Raw genomic sequence first — 17,515 nt, 5'->3', positions numbered from 1 at the left:
CTTCTTATTTTTTTCCTACTTATGCATAAGATACTTTTAACATCAAGTGTAGGTACTCAGCAAACTTTTCAATAAAATAAAAGATCTTATGTCATTTGGAAATTCCTGTCTCACACAACCTATTTATTGTCACTAATAGGTAGTAATGTAATTCCTCAGGGAATAGAAGTTTGAGAAACATGTATGCACTTCGAATCTGATACACAACAGGTGCAAAGAGTGATTTTAGGTTCTGTCCTTTTCTTGCAGGATTAGAGAGCATTGTTTATTCCTTCATATCATTCTAGACTTGTTGAAGTACTGCATAGGGAGAATCTCCGCTAGCATCTAGAATCTGCATTAACATCTGTTCCTACCAACTCTGCCAGCTTTGGGTTCACATGCATGGTTTCAGTTTTTTTGCATTCCATTTTGCATCATAATTGCATATCTAATATTAGCAAGGCAAATTAGACTTGTTGCATGCATTAGATCATAAAAATGAGTATTTGGATCTCTCTGTGAACGTCTATCAACAGTTTCTAAAGTTGCTAGCCTGCACTGTTTTCAGCTTTCTTGTATCATCATTAGTTGCCTTTTGCATTCTCATAGAATAGCACGCATTAGGTTAAGTTTAGGTATATACATCCTTTTAATCGTTCATTTCCCCATTGTTTTCATTTTAATTTTAGCAAAGATAAAAATACATGCTTAAGATTACCATCTTGGATTGATTCCCGAGTTAATTCTCTAAACTACATCAGGAGGGAACTTGAATTTTTGTTTGAACTTGTTCAAAGGACTGTAAAAAAATTTGTCTAAATGAACCAATATTATATATACAAAAGTTGATCAATTTCCAAATGGAAAACAACCATCTCATACACCAGTGTAGGTCTGGGCATAAATATAACAATAGAGTGCATTCTAGTTAGTAATAAGCAGAACCATAAACATTCAACCGTGCAATCAGAACAGTTACTCAAATTACTAACCATCTTATATATTCTAACAGTGCGCAATGAATATGAACATTTTGGAATCTGTAAAATCTACCATGGCATTGCAATCGGCTAGACTAACAGGAATGATGTTTATTTCATATTCTGCATTCATATATCGTTTTTTTTAGTCTAAAAGGTCAGAAGGATGCTGAATTATGTCTAAATGCATTGGCTCTGTAATGCTGTGAAATATATCTAGGACAGTGTACCAGTGCTAACTAAGATCCTATAGTAATAGTATCATGTTAAACTTGTTTTTCTGAACATTCATGTCATGTTATTCTGCAAGTATATATAAAAGGAAATACATGTTAACAAGTAGTAAGGTTTTGGTTTGATAAGCTAATAATTTTTTCAATAGTGACCAAATTTTGTTATCTTTAATTTTTCGATCACTGTCTCCAGTTTTTTTATTCTCTGTTCAAGATCGATTACATTCATTCCAGATACACAATTATAGCTTTCACCTTGAGCCCCAGATAGGCTCACTCTTCCTTCAAAATCAATGGTTCAACAGTATCTTTCCCAACCAGTTTTGCCTGTGGTGACATTCTTTTAGCATTTCTGTAATCTACAGTAGAGGCTGAAGAACTCTGGTTGGACAAATATTTACATCTTGCTGGAACTTCAGCATCAATATTTTCCTTATCTTTGAAACCATCTTGAGCATAATTTCCACAAGGAACAGTTTTCAAGCGTTTAACAAGAAATTCAAAAGGCACATTAGCATCGCTGTTACCTTTCCTAGCATTTAAAGCATCATCACTAGATTTTTCAATATACACAGTGCCACCAAGTTTCTGAGGAAAACCGGGAGAAACATCAGCATCATTACCATTTGTACGATGAAGTGACCTCGTACTTCTCTTTCGCTGCACAATATTCTTAGCAAAATCATGTTGATCACACATCACTGGTAGTAAAAAATTAAAAATAGTGAGTGGGGGAGTCTCCACAAGGTCATTTAATTGGTGTAAAATTTATATTAGGATTTCACAAAATAGTATAATTGATCTAGAACCATCATCCAACGTTTGAGATATCATGATTTAAGTAGATGTCATGCCTTAAATAGAAGTCATGATTTAAGTTCAGGTCATTCAAAATACACAAAAGTAGAGGTAAAGTTTTTGGTGATATATCAAAATTTCCTCAGTGTTTCTTATCCATGGAAGCAAAATTAGGGATGTACACCAATGAAGTGGGACAATGAACTTACACTTTTTTAAGGCAATGTAAGCCATCTTTGCAGCATCCTCTTCTGCCTCTTTCTTGAATCTACATCCCTTTCCATGAAATTCCTCACCCTCTACTTCCAAGGTAGAGAAGAAAGATGGCTTTGCAGGGAGAACCAGCCTGCATAGTTTTATATGTTGGTTTGTGAAAGCCTTCTCTCTTAGTTAATTTTATTACTGAAGTCTTGAATGAATCAGAGTCACCCTGGATAAGAGGATAAAAATCCATATACAATTGTAGCAAATTTTAATGAAGACATTGTAAAACTAATAAAGGATCTTGAAGAGTTATGATTCTCACACGATAAAACATTAGAGCACTAACCTTGATCCATGGGAGATCCTGTAAATAGAATATGCTTTCTTCAATATATATTCCTGTGTGCTCTTTGATCACCGTTTTCCAATCTATCTCTTTGCCTTTCTTTCTCTTCTCACACGTTCTTGATGGGTTACTGTGAAAAGAACCTTATGACCGTAGACAGAACTCCAATCCTTTTATATACCAATGTCCATCAAGCTGGTTTTTATTTTATTTTATCTTATCTTTATTTTATTTTATTATCATTTTCCATAATAATAACCAATAAGTCTTTATATTTTATTAAATCACAATTGGATCCGTAATAATATTTCAAATAAGTCATTAATAGAATTAATTCGTCAATTAATTCTAATAGACAGAACACACGAACATACATGTGAACACAAGAATAGATTTGACCTTTGAACGAAGTTGATCAATTTAAAATCTAAATGCCTTCCATAGGTAAAATTTTCTTCACACCGAATAACAAGTAAACATTCAGATATTATATATAATATAGAGATCGAACAACTATTTTTAAACTGAATTTTTTTTATATAAAGACATTCTAAAAAAGATAAGACAAAAGAAACTTACCGAGACATTCTATATTTTTTACCTGGAAAACATCAGTATAAAACATATTCACTTTTAATAAATTTTTCCTCATGAGAGGATAAGTGTAAAAGATTAGGAACTAAGATGGCAATTTAACTAATTTGTCATATTACTTTTTGTTTGTAACGTATTTCTTGGTCACAGCAAGTATTAAAACTGTAGCTGAACGAAAAATACATAAAATAGAGTTCCCTCTATGTAATTGAACTATATAGGTCCTGATTTTTTTTTTTCTCTTACATTCTTCTTAGTTAGTAACAATGTTAGACATTAAAAGGACACTTGCCATCTGAAAGATGTCAGGTGATAATAATCTAAGGAATAAAGTAGACAACTCCCTTCACATAACAGGAATTCACTACTTCAAGACTTTCATGTTTATCAAGAAAAAACAGTAAAGAAACCAACTTTCCAAGGAAACTGAGAAAGGAAAGAGGTGGAGTACCAGAATAGAAGCTGAGGAAAGCAACCATGGCAGCTTTGTTTTCAGCTTCTTTAAGGGAACTAGAGGCACTGTATGAAGTGAAGATGACACCATTGACATGAACAGAAGCCTTAAAGCTTGGTATATGATCTGGACCATCTTTCATGGCAGAGTAACTTGGCAAACCCCATTTTCTCTTGTGGCACAGCTCTTGTAACCTTGTCTTGTATATTTTCACTTTCATACACAACAAAAGAAAAATGCTCTCCAAATAATACATACATGAGAGGAAGAACTAATATTGTTGATGATTGGATTAGATTTTAGTAAAATCAAATCTAGTTTAAAACCTATGCATAAAGGACCTTTAAAATCAATTAAAAGAAATCATATCAGGAATAGATTTTAAGAAAATTATTGTAAAAGCCAATAAAATTTGCTAGGACATGTGAAATCTAAGCATCAATATATGTTAACATATGCATTAACACTTTTATTCACTTATCATATATGATCAACTTTAAGTAAAATAATCTCAAACTTTAAAGGACTATTACATGATAAGATTGTTTTTTCTTATCTTAATATATTGTGTTTGATTAGATTCTCTGAGAAGAAATGCTTCCTGCATGAAGGGGAGTGATTATTTGTTCGTTTTCTAAAGTTTATGTTCTACTGCTTGCTTAGAAAATCATGTGGAATGTATGCTTTCCTTTGAATTCGAAGAAAATTTGAAAACATGTTTTTTGCCTTTTAGTTCTGTTAAAAAGAGTTAGGCAGTTTATTTTACTTGTCTAGTGTGAAATACATACTTGTAATTAATTTCACATATATGAAATAACTGTGAAACGTTATTAAATCCTTTGTAATAAAATTATTAAAAACTAAAACAATAAAATTTTAATGAAAAATAATCAATTTAACAAACAATTAACCAACCAAATCAATGTTTAAAACATCAAATAATATATTCAAGAACAATCAACAATAATCATCTCGAAAATCAAGTTGAACATGAACAAGTGTGTGAAGTTTATTCATACTTATCTTAGGTGACAGATCTTCAAACAAATTTTAGGAGGTGTCAAAATAAAGAATTAAGTATGTTTTTAGACTTTGAACTTTAACGTCAAATTTAAATTTGTCACCATCCAAACTTTGATACATTTTTTATCCATAAACTTTTTTACAAATGAGTGGATATAATCCTTTTATCCTAATTGTGTTAAATTTTTTTTATGTCAAACGCATTTTTCAATAGATATTAAAGAAGGAGCGTGTTAGACAATGTAAACAATTTAAATGATAACACAAAACACATCTGGCACTTTTAAAATATTTAACGTAAATGGGTTAAAATGATTATATTTATTATTTTTTAAATTTAGGGACAAAAAAATATTAAAGTTTGAGACATGATCAAATACAAATTTTATATTAAAACTCTGATAAAAATAACTAAATCCAAGATAATATAAAATTTTTGAAAATATAAAATACATTATATATATAATAAAATAATAAAAATAAATAATAATATATATTTATATATATATATATAATAGTAATTATTATTAATAATATATGTATATAATAATTAATAATAATATATATAATATAATAGTTAATAATATATAACAATTATTATTATTAATGATATATGTATATAATAATTAATATATATATATATATGTATAATAACTAAAATATTATTAAAATTTAATATTTTTAACTTATCTAAAAATTATTTAGTTTTATTTTTATCGTAAGGGTAATTAGGTAATTTCCAAATTCTAACTATTATAATTTTTTTTAATTTATCATATCATTCAAATCACTCACTAACTTTCGAAATTTATCTCCAAATTCACTCCTTTTACCTTTTAAACACATGTTCCTCTCAAATCCATCTCTTCAAAGGAACTTTAATGCTTGAACTACTCAAATCCCACCCAATTCGGAACCCCGACCTCATCCAACCCAAAACCTACTTGCAAAAGTAAAAAAGCATTCACTTGTTTGGGCAATCCAAGCTTGAAGACACGTTTGCTTTGCATGACGGAGAATTTGATAGTGAGTCCAGTTATACAAGACTCGTTGTCTTTCGAGAGAGGATCATTGGAAGATACAACATCAATGAGACATGAGCCCAAACCACGTACATAGCGGGCACAAGGGATTGACACGACGATGAGTTTATGGACCTTCATCTTTATTCAGTGCTTAACTTTCTCATTTTTACTCAATGTGGACTTAGTGCTGATACCACTATTGGGTTTTTCAAGAGAGGATCACTAGGGAGATACAACACCAATAGGACATGAGCCCAAATCACATATACGGAATTGACATCACTCTTAACCCAAAACCTTAAGGCAATAAGTTTATGGGCAACGGAGGACCTTGCATGTGACCAAGAGGAGCCAGCTGTAACATCCCAATTTTAGCATCTTAAAAACTAATAAAATAGGATTGTTTCACTATGAGAGTCAAAACAAAAGATCCAGTGTATAAAGTATATTAATACAGTCCTAAAACAGATAGGATATAAAAGTATAACATTTATATAAACCAATTAAGAATCAATTCTAATTCTAAGCACGAACCACTCACAACAGCTCCCACAAAAACCTTCCATCACCCTAAAAGATGTCTCACATCCTCTAGAGGTGCTTCTGACACTGCAACCACATATACTCCCACCAATAGGCGATCATCGCAAAAGAAAGAAAAACAACACAAAAACACAGAAGAAGGGTAAGCTAATTCACAAAAGAGATAATCATACATATTTATATTGAAATCTTGCCAAATACTTACAATCATGTTCTAAAACATAACTATGATATAAAATCACACAAGCAGTTGACACTAAACTTAATTATCCGGATACATGCATCTGACATCGGATCCCCTGGTGGCCTACACTTGCGGATGGTTCCCAAACTCTACAGAGTTTGGCCTCAAGGGGTTATCACCCAACCACTCGCAAGGAAAATCCCCTTTGCGCCTAGGACTTGATCAAGTCCAGTGACTAGGATCTCTTGCTACTCCTCACGACATAACTCATTCTGCTATATTTGGGGATTAATGATTATTAGAGCTTCAGGATACCAACCAATATCAAGTCCTTATGTCATTGCATACTCTAAAATACCACCACAACCATCACCACTAGGAACTTCTCCTTGAAATTCCTTAAACATCATAACTTTGCATGCTCACACAACATTTCATACCAATTATCATCGTATATACCTATAATGACATTTTTATCTCAATTCATATCAATAAGGACTATAGAATCTAGTTCAAGTATACACAGAACATCCATAGTAACCAAAACAACAAAAATAGGAAACAGAGAATTGGCGCTATACATGAAATACATCCAAATGGTGGAAATAATTTCTCTAACCACAGACTTCAAAACAAAGATCCCACCAGTCAAAATGAAGACTCACGTGTCTAGGATCAGCTGTCAAAATTTCAACTTAATCTGACGGTTAACGAAGCAGGAATCTTCATTTTACCAATAAGATGCAGTGTTGAAAATTGGGTAGCGCTCAGCGCCAGAAAGTTGTGCCCAACGTTGATCAATTCGCAAAAATCAACGCTCAGCATCACCTAGCCAGCGCTCAGCGCCAATCAATTTGCAAAAACGAGCACTAAGTGCTGCCACGTGAGGCTTAGCGTTGTATCAAATATCAACAACATCAAATTAAGGTTTTTGAGCAATCTGGACCTGTTTCATTACTCCAATTGGTACTTCTACTATAGACAATGGTCAAAAAGAGTTTTAAATTATAGTAGATCACACCAATTAGATTCATGATCCAACAACTCCATCTTTCTCAAATACCCCTAATTCAAACAATACAATCAATTCAATTCAATCATTTAAAAGATCAGCATACCACAATCACAAACATCCATAATTCATCATAGCATACAAAATACTTCATAATCATATAAGATATGACTCGCTAACTCTAAAAGCTATTAGCTTCCCTTACCTAACAAAGCGAATCTGCAGACCAAACCGCTAAAAGAAGACCAAAACGCATCTAACTCCACAGGATGCTCTATCTACACATAGAAATATCATAAGAACGATCAGGACCTACCATTATGATCACTAATCAACAAAGACTCATACTGATGATTAAAACAAGGCATGGAAGTGAAAGATGACTCACATGCGAGAGAGAACAAAATTAGACCAAAAAGAGGGCAGAAACTTAACTTACTCGAAGAGAGAAACTAATCAGTCCAACTTGAAGAGCTCGCCGAGAGGATCAATTCTACGATCTCGGTTCTTCAATCAGATGACCAGAGAGACAAAAATCCTAGAGAGAAGTCATAGAGCTCTAGAAAAGTGGTTTCTAGAGAGAGTGTGTTTTAAAATAATGAAACTCTTTTAGAATGATTCTATTTATATTAACACTTTTTAACATTAAAATAATCGAGTGTCACTATTTTTAAACCTCTATCACTTCTAAAATGCCATTTTCTAGGGTTTCACACCGGCCATGGCTCCCCCAAGGTTTTTAATTTTAATTCATATATATACATATATATATATATATATATATATTTATATTTTTTAAATTTAAATTTATATGGTATAATTACAGATTTGGTACCCCAACTTTTTTGTTAAGTTCAATTTGGTACCCAAACTTTTGGTTTGTTTAATTTAGTACCCTAATTATCTAAAGAGATTTAATTTGGTCCTCTCCGTTAAGTTGGAGTTAACACCGTATCCGTACAGGACACGTATCAAGCCATTCAATTTTTAATTTTTTTTACAAAAATTATTTTTTTTTTTGAAAAAATATTTTTTTTTTCAAAAAATTTAAAAACTTCCACGTGTCAGTTTATCATTATGCCACATGGCAGCTTACAATCATGACACGTGGCAGTGGTAATAGTTGTTTTCAATTTAGTACCCCAATTTAAATTTTTGATTCAATTTAGTACCTCAATCTTTTAAAATGATCCAATTTCGTCCTCTCCAATTTGAGACCAAATTAGTAAATAAGCTTAATTACAACTTATATATACATGTTACAATAACTTTTTCTAATATATACATCAAATCATTTCACCTAAATACTTAAATTATTTTATTTTTTACATTTTAACCTTTGTAATTTTTTACACATGAAATTTTTTACACTGGTAAAAAATAAAATAATTTGAATATTTAGGTGCATTGATTTGATATATAAATTCAAAACAATTATTTTAACATGTATATATAAGTTATAATTAAACTTAGTTACTAATTTGGTCTCAATTTGGAAAGGACAAAATTGGATCATTTTAAAAAATTGGAGTACTAAATTGAACCAAAAATTTAAATTGGGGTACTAAATTGAAAACAACTATTACCACTACCACGTGTCATGATTGTAAGCTGCCACGTGACACGATGATAAATTGACACGTGGCAGCTTTTAATTTTTTTTAAAAAAAACATATTTTAAAAAAAAAATTAATTAAAAAAAATTAAAAAAATTAAAAATTCCATGGCTTGACACGTGTCCTGTACAGAGATGGTGTTAAATCCAACTTAACGGAGAGGACCAAATTGAATCTCTTTAGATAATTAGGGTACTAAATTGAACAAACCAAAAGTTTGGGTACCAAATTGAACTTAAACAAAAAGTTGGATACTAAATCAGTAATTATACCTATTTATATATTTATATATTATTTTTATTAAGTTATATATACATTATTTATATATTTTTAAAAAATAAAATAAAATCTAAGATAGATTTTGATTAATAAAGGATTAAGGTTTTGTATCTAATCATAAAGTTTTTTCATAGCAAACCCTTAATAAAGTGTAAATATAAAAAGAAAGACAAATTGGAAAATGGAAATGAGAGAACAAAAAGATCGAAAAACTCATATTCACAAGATCTCCTAAATGAGTATCCTAGTATTCTAGTATGATTTATGCATATTATATTTATGATTTTTCTATTTTGATATATTTCTTCTAAATTAAGTTTTTCCTAAGTTAGTATGAAAACTAACTTGATTTTAGGGATTTTTTTATGAAATTGACATGAACCCTAATTATATTTTTCTTAAATTAGTATAACCCTACATTACAAAATATTAGGATTTTATGTTTTCCGGTGCATAAATGAATTAGTTAAATAATTTTGAATTGGACTAGAAATTAAAATATCCATTTTGTGTGAATTCAATCAATTAGAAAGATCAAAAAATTGAGAAGTGTGAATTATAGTATGAAAATGGTTTAAGTCAAAGAGATAATATGTTTTAATTAATAAATTATATATAAAAAATTTAAATTGGCACCCTTAGATTTTTTTGTCTAAGTTCCGCCACTTTTTATGTGTTTCTAAGCATTAACTAGGAAAATTTTATTTTTGTTTGGTGATGCTCTTTTCTAAAAGAGATATATAATATTTTACAAAATTATCAATTATTTATTTTGTTTATATATATATATATATATATATATATATATATATATATATATATATCGCATAACATTAATTATCATGTTAAGCCTCAAATTTGCTTGATAATTAAAATTTCAAAATTCTCATTAATTATCATGTCAAATCAGGTGAATAAAAAATAATATAAAGAAACTAATAATTGATTAAGCTAAACTAGTAATATATAAAATGAAAAAAAGAAAAAACGTTAGGTGAAAGAAACAAGACCCATATTTGTTTCTGTTTGCATTGCTCTTTTTGAACCCCTTTTCTGATATTTGCAACTTTAAGCTTCATATGACCAGACTACTTTGCACACCCCTGTTTCTTATGTTTTGCACCTCCGTGTTTCTTATGTTTTGCACCTCCGTTCTTTTTTCATAATTTTAATTATCATGTCGAGTCCCAAACTCGCTTGATAATAATTATTTTTCATAATTTTAATTATCATGTCGAGTCCCGTAGTGGCGGATCTTGACAAATAATTTTTGGGGAGCCAAAATAATATATTCAAAATTCAAAATTTATATATTTAATTATTGTCACTAATACAATAAAAATAAAAATGAATAAATAATTTAGTATGATTGTACCTACGAAAGAAATCACACATATACAAAGGATTGTCCTTCGTTCTTTCAAATTTTTGAACCCATCAATAATTGAATTAAAACTAAAATTTTCAACTATTTATTTTTCAATGTAAATATAAACACATTCCAAATAATTAATATAAAATAAGTTCCTCTAATTGAACAATATGATCATTTGTATCATAATTTAGGATACGTTAAGATAAGATATTGAATTTGAATTGTTTTCATCGCCATGGATAACTTTCTTTTTATCACTTTTAAAAAATAATTTCATTCTTTTATTCAACATCAATATATCTATTTTTTTTAAGTTTAAGATTAAAAAATAATTTATCATAATTTAATTATAAAATAAAAAATTAAGAGTCACTAAAAGAAAAAATCAATGACAATCAAGTTCCAAATAAAAGATAGTTATGGAAAAACATATAGAACAATCATTTTTTTTCTCTCATAATCATAAAAAAATGAATATAAGACTCATATGGTAAAAAATAATATTAACTATTAAACAAATATTTCATTATCAAATGATATCAAAAATTTGTTTTTTTTTCCTTCACAAATGAAAAAAAAAACAAATGAGAAATGAAAGCAAAATTAAAAAAATTGTATTTAACTGTTTTTTTTTTTTCAAAACAAAAACAAAAGATGTGAGAGTGTGAGAACATAATAAGTTCGGAAAAACTTAAAAATACAATAAAAAAATATCTTAATAAATATTTTTATTCTTCATTATATTTAATTTTATGTTTTATTATTTATTAATATTAAATGTTATATTTAAAATTAAAAAAAATACTACATTAAACTTCTATCAAATTTTAATATATATTACATATAATTTGAAAAATTAAAAAAATCAAAATAATTAATATACATATACATAATATAAATAAAATTAAAAATTGAGGGGGGGCCATGGCCCACCCCTGCTCCAATAAAGCTCCGTCACTGGAGTCCCGGACTTGCTTGATAATCATTTTTCATAATTTTAATTATCATGTCGAGTCTCGAACTCGCTTGTTAATAATTATTTTTCATAATCTTAATTATCATTTCGAGTTCTGGACTTGCTTGATAATCATTTTTCATATTATCATGTCGAGTCTCAAACTTGTTTGATAATCATTTTTCATAACTTTAATTATCATGTCGAGTCCCGGACTTGTTTGATAATAATTATTATTCATAATTTTAATTATCATGTCGAGTCCCAGACTTGCTTGATAATCATTTTTCATAACTTTAATTAACATGTCGAGTCCCAAGCTCGCTTGATAATAATTATTTTTCATAATTTAAATTATCATGTCGAGTATCAGACTTGCTTGATGATAATCATTTTTCATAACTTAACTTATTATGTTGAGTCTCACACTCGCTTGATAATCATTATTTTTCATAACTTTAATTATCATGTCGAGTCCCAAACTTGCTTGATAAGCATTATTTTCATAACATTAATTATCATGTCGAGTCTCGTACTCGCTTGATAATCATTAGTTTTTATACTTTTTAATTATCTTTTTTGGGTCTCGGACTTGTTTGATATCTACTTTTTACAACATACAAAACTTCTCTAAAACAATTTGAGTTTACAAACCCTTTCATCTTTTCCAAACTTTATTTTTCATTTAGAACTACGTGATCCCTGATTTTTCATTCTGAATGGAAATACGTAGGAGCAAGGCCAAGTCTTTGTCGGGTTCACCTTAAAAAAATTAAAATCTTTTCGAAATCATTTTCCTTTTTTTTTCACTTAGAACTACGTGATCACTGATTTTCCATTATGAACGAAAATACGTAGGAGTCAGGCAAAGTCCTTGTCGGGTTCACCTCCCAAAAATCTAAAATCTTTTTTTTTCCAAATAGTTTATAAAGAACTACGTAACATTGATTCTCTATTGCGAATGGAGATACGTAGGAGCAATGTCAAACCTTGTTGGCCCCAAATAAAAATTTCTATAATATTTGGTATTCTTTTATTTGTTTGATTTTTTTTTTTAATTTTAATTTTAATTTTAATTTAATTTAATTTAATTTCATTTCATTTAATTTAATTTAATTTAATTTAATTTAATTTAATTTAATTTAATTTAATTTAATTTAATTTAATTTAATTTAATTTAATTTAATTTAATTTAATTTAATTTAATTTAATTTAATTTAATTTAATTTAATTTAATTTAATTTAATTTAATTTAATTTAATTTAATTTAATTTAATTTAATTTAATTTAATTTAATTTAATTTAATTTAATTTAATTTAATTTAATTTAATTTAATTTAATTTAATTTAATTTAATTTAATTTAATTTAATTTAATTTAATTTAATTTAATTTAATTTAATTTAATTTAATTTAATTTAATTTAATTTAATTTAATTTAATTTAATTTAATTTAATTTAATTTAATTTAATTTAATTTAATTTAATTTAATTTAATTTAATTTAATTTAATTTAATTTAATTTAATTTAATATAATTTAATTTAATTTAATTTAATTTAATTTAATTTAATTTAATTTAATTTAATATAATTTAATATAATTTAATTTAATTTAATTTAATTTAATTTAATTTAATTAATTTAATTTAATTTAATTTAATTTAATGTAATTTAATTTAATTTAATTTAATTTAATTTAATTTAATTTAATGTAATTTAATTTAATTTAATTTAATTTAATTTAATTTAATTTAATTTAATTTAATTTAATTTAATTTAATTTAATTTAATTTAATTTAATTTAATTTAATTTAATTTAATTTAATTTAATTTAATTTAATTTAATTTAATTTAATTTAATTTAATTTAATTTAATTTAATTTAATTTAATTTAATTTAATTTAATGTAATTTAATTTAATTGAATTTAATTGAATTTAATTTAATTTAATTTAATTTAATTGAATTTAATTTAATTTAATTTAATTTAATTTAATTTAATTTAATTTAATTTAATTTAATTTAATTTAATTTAATTTAATTTAATTTAATTTAATTTAATTTAATTTAATTTAATTTAATTTAATTTAATTTAATTTAATTTAATTTAATTTAATTTAATTTAATTTAATTTAATTTAATTTAATTTAATTTAATTTAATTTAATTTAATTTCTAACATGGTTTCTGTTTGTAATTGAACTGCATGATTCTTTTAACCAGATTAGTTTACCCTTTCTTTTCTCTGTGTGTTCTGTGTTTGGTTCTTTCTTGCAATGATCACTTTGGTGTGAGCAGATGAAAATGCAGGTGAAGATACTCATCTCCTAGATAGGAGTTGACAGCAACATAGGAACTTGATATTTGTCCCTATTTGTGTTTTATTTAGGAGATTTTTGTTAGCCTTTCCTTAGTATAGGATGTGCTTGTAACCAATATGTTATTATGGTTCTGCGGATGACTGTATGAATACTTCATATTGGCCAATTCCTACTATCTGCTTTGTTTAATCATGATATAATGTTGTGTTTAGCAGCGTAAAAACTATTAAATGAGATGTTACATACATTTTGGTGTGACTTGTCATAAAATTGGGATATGTAATATGCTAATACGTTTATAACGAAATTTAATCCAATTTAATCAAGTTAGATCGAGTTAACACGACGAATGTTTATCAAAAAAGAAGTTTTTCTTTCTTTAGTGCTATGCAACACGTCTAATAAGAAGATTTGTGAAAATTTACAATTTTAATAATTATTATTATTATCATATTTAAGTCATACTTTCTTAATATTATATATTAACCATTAATTTATTTCAAAATTTCATTTCTATTATATTTTTAAATTGAAGTTCTTATTAAAAATAATCTTGTATACAACCATATGAATCTTGTATACAGTTATTCATCATGAACCTACATAATTATTATTTTTTATACATATAAAAGTGTTACATATATCACTTGATATGAATAAATTACAACTATATTACAGTAAGTCCTCACAAAATTTAATTTGTTTTCATTAATGTAATAAACACATTTGTTAGATTAGTATATCCTATAAAAGGTACGATTAGTAATAGTATATTGTAATAAGCTAGCAATACAATTCCATGACCTACAAATTATTATTAAACGATTTTTGTTTTTATACTTTTCTCACTAAATCACTTAAACTTTTGACATGCTGTTGTCAAATAACTTGAACTTGTGAAAATTGATCAAAACTCTTCCTATCTTTATCGCTGACAATTAACTATAATAATAATAGGTTTAATTACTTGTATGGTATCCACTTTGGTAGTAGATGTGTGTCAATCTGGTACCCAATTCTAAAAAAGTGTCAATTGCATCCCAACTTTTGAAAAAATGTTTCAATTAGATCCCTTTCAAATGGAGATACTAACGCCGTTAATGGCGTGCCACGTGTCAGTCTGTGATTTTTTTTAGTTTTTTTAAAAAAAATTTAAATTTTTAAAAAAAAAAAAATTAAAAATGTCACATGTCAAGTTCCTAGTGTGACACATGACATTGTCAGTGCCACGTGGCAATGCAATGCCAAGTGTTAGTGTCAGTATTAGATGTCACTGTGTTGATTTCAATTTAGTCATGGTATATGTCTTTTTGATTCAATTTAGTACCCTACTTATGTGTATCTAATTCAATTTTGTCTCAATTTTTTTAATAATTAAAATATTTTTGTAATCCATTTTTTATAAGATTAAAACTAATTAAGTATAAATATTTTTACAAAATTAAGTAGTGATATTTATATTATTGCTCTCCGATTCAGACCAAATTTATTATTTGTATACGTGTTATACTAATATTTTTTATTAAAAACAAAATTTTAACATATTACTTTATTAATTATTTTTTATTACGTATTCATGTTTTGTTATTTTTATTTTCAAAATACAATAATATTGTCTCTTACTAATTTTAAACCAAAATTTTTATTTGTATGAATGTTATACTATTATTATTTTTATTAAAAATGACTTAATAAAATGACTTTTACCACTAAATTTTAATATAAATATCAAATACTTAATTTTTGTAAAACTTTTATACTTAATTAGTTTTAATTTTATAAAAAATTAATTTTAATTATTAAAAAAAAATTGGGTCAAAATTGAATCAAAGATACATAAGTATGGACTAAATTGAATCATTGAGACGTATGTGAGGACTAAATTGAAATCAACACAGTGACATCTGATGGTGACACTAACACGTGGCATTGCATTGCCACATGACACTGACAATGCCACCAATCACATCAGGAACCTGACACGTGACATTTTTTATTTTTATTTTTTAAAAAATGATTTTTTTAAAAAAATAAAAAAAATCACAGATTGACACGTGACACGCCGTTAACGGCGTTAGTCATCTTCGTCTGAAAGGAACCCGATTGAAGCACTTTTTCAAAAGTTGGGATGCAATTGACATTTTTTCAAAAGCGGATATCAGATTGATACATCTCTACCAAAGTGGGTACCATATAAGTAATTAAACTATTATAATAATAATAATAATAACAATAATAATTATAAGATAATGTCAATTGAAACGAATGATGTTAGAATATGTTAAATTATATGTGGGACACTAAAATAATTATAAAAATTAGAATGTGTTTAATAATTCTAAACTAATGCTAACATTTATTGAAATGAAAAATAATGAAATTAAATCATAATAACACAGCATTCGTCAAGAAAACAAAATGAAATATAAAAAAAAAATATAGACACTAAACCATGTAACACCCCATTTAATTAATAACCTTGACTAAATGAAATGTCACACAAAATTATATAAGAAGCGAGTCATGGAGTATAAAGTCACTACTCCTTACAGTTATACAGAAGAAACATAAATGAACTAGGACACACCACGATGCCAACAACAAAATAGAGTAAGGGACCAACATTATTCAAAATAAAGCCCAAAGGCAAGACAATACATGGGCCTGAGCCCTAAAAGAAAACTCAAATCAGCGAAATCCAGTCTAGAAAGACTATGCAGCAGAATCTCCATTTCCCTGTTGACCACGAGACTACCGTGGAATTATGTCCTGACCACACCAACATCATGTTCCATCAATCAATATAACATTATTACTCATTACCAACAGAGAGGGGTCTTTCGCTTAAGCCACGAGCCCTCGCTTAGGCGAGACTGCCAACAGAGAGCTTTGTTGATATCACGAGCTCTCGCTTAGGCGAGCTCTCCTCGCTTGAGCGAGACCACTCTTCGCCCAAATGTGAGGTTCCTCGCTTGGGCTACAACTATAGCGACAAACCTGAAGCTCCCACGAGTTCTCGCTTAGGAGAGCTCCTCTCGCTTGACGAGATAATATCTCCCTCAAAACGAGAGCTCTCCGCTTGAGCGAGAGCTCGAGTATGAACCTGGGTGTGTTTCTGCTAGTCTCGCCTAGGTGAGACATGCTCGCTTGGGCGAAAACATCAAGTTTCGTCACTATTCTCCCTGCAACAGCCATACATTCATACCTAAACAACAATATAAGGTATTCCATACATCAACCGTATCACTCAAGCCATAAAATCGTGAAACAGTGGCAAGTCAAGCGAAAAACGAAGTAAACAAACAAGCCCTAGCTTCCCTTACCTGGAAAGAGCTAGTACAAGACTTCGACACCAACACCGGAGCACAACAGCTCTAAGAATGGATTAATGAGCTGGAAAAATAGCGGAAATCAATTTTAAAGCAGGCATACTACGAAACCCTAACTGGAAGTACGAAAAAAATATGTTTAGAGAGGAGAGGTATGAGCTGGAGAGTAACTTACGTGGAGTAGGAAAACGAGTTTGAGCTACTTGACCAAGATTGGGGTTAAACCCTAGCAAAGCTTCTGTTAAGAGAAAAGGGAAGAATGAG

The 17,515-nt window shown here is 27.9% G+C and overlaps 1 pseudogene; it reads right to left on the bottom strand.

Moving 5' to 3' along the window:
* Positions 1–1,468: 1,468 nt before the first annotated feature.
* Positions 1,469–3,861, bottom strand: LOC114167574 (double-stranded RNA-binding protein 1-like; annotated as a pseudogene).
* Between the last annotated feature and the right edge of the window lie 13,654 nt (positions 3,862–17,515).

The sequence above is a fragment of the Vigna unguiculata genome, chromosome 10 (assembly GCF_037176805.1).
Source record: "Vigna unguiculata cultivar grain cowpea cultivar isolate G323 ecotype 2 chromosome 10, ASM3717680v1, whole genome shotgun sequence".
In the NCBI taxonomy this organism is placed as follows: domain Eukaryota; kingdom Viridiplantae; phylum Streptophyta; class Magnoliopsida; order Fabales; family Fabaceae; genus Vigna; species Vigna unguiculata.
This window is presented reverse-complemented; position numbering and strand designations above follow the sequence as displayed.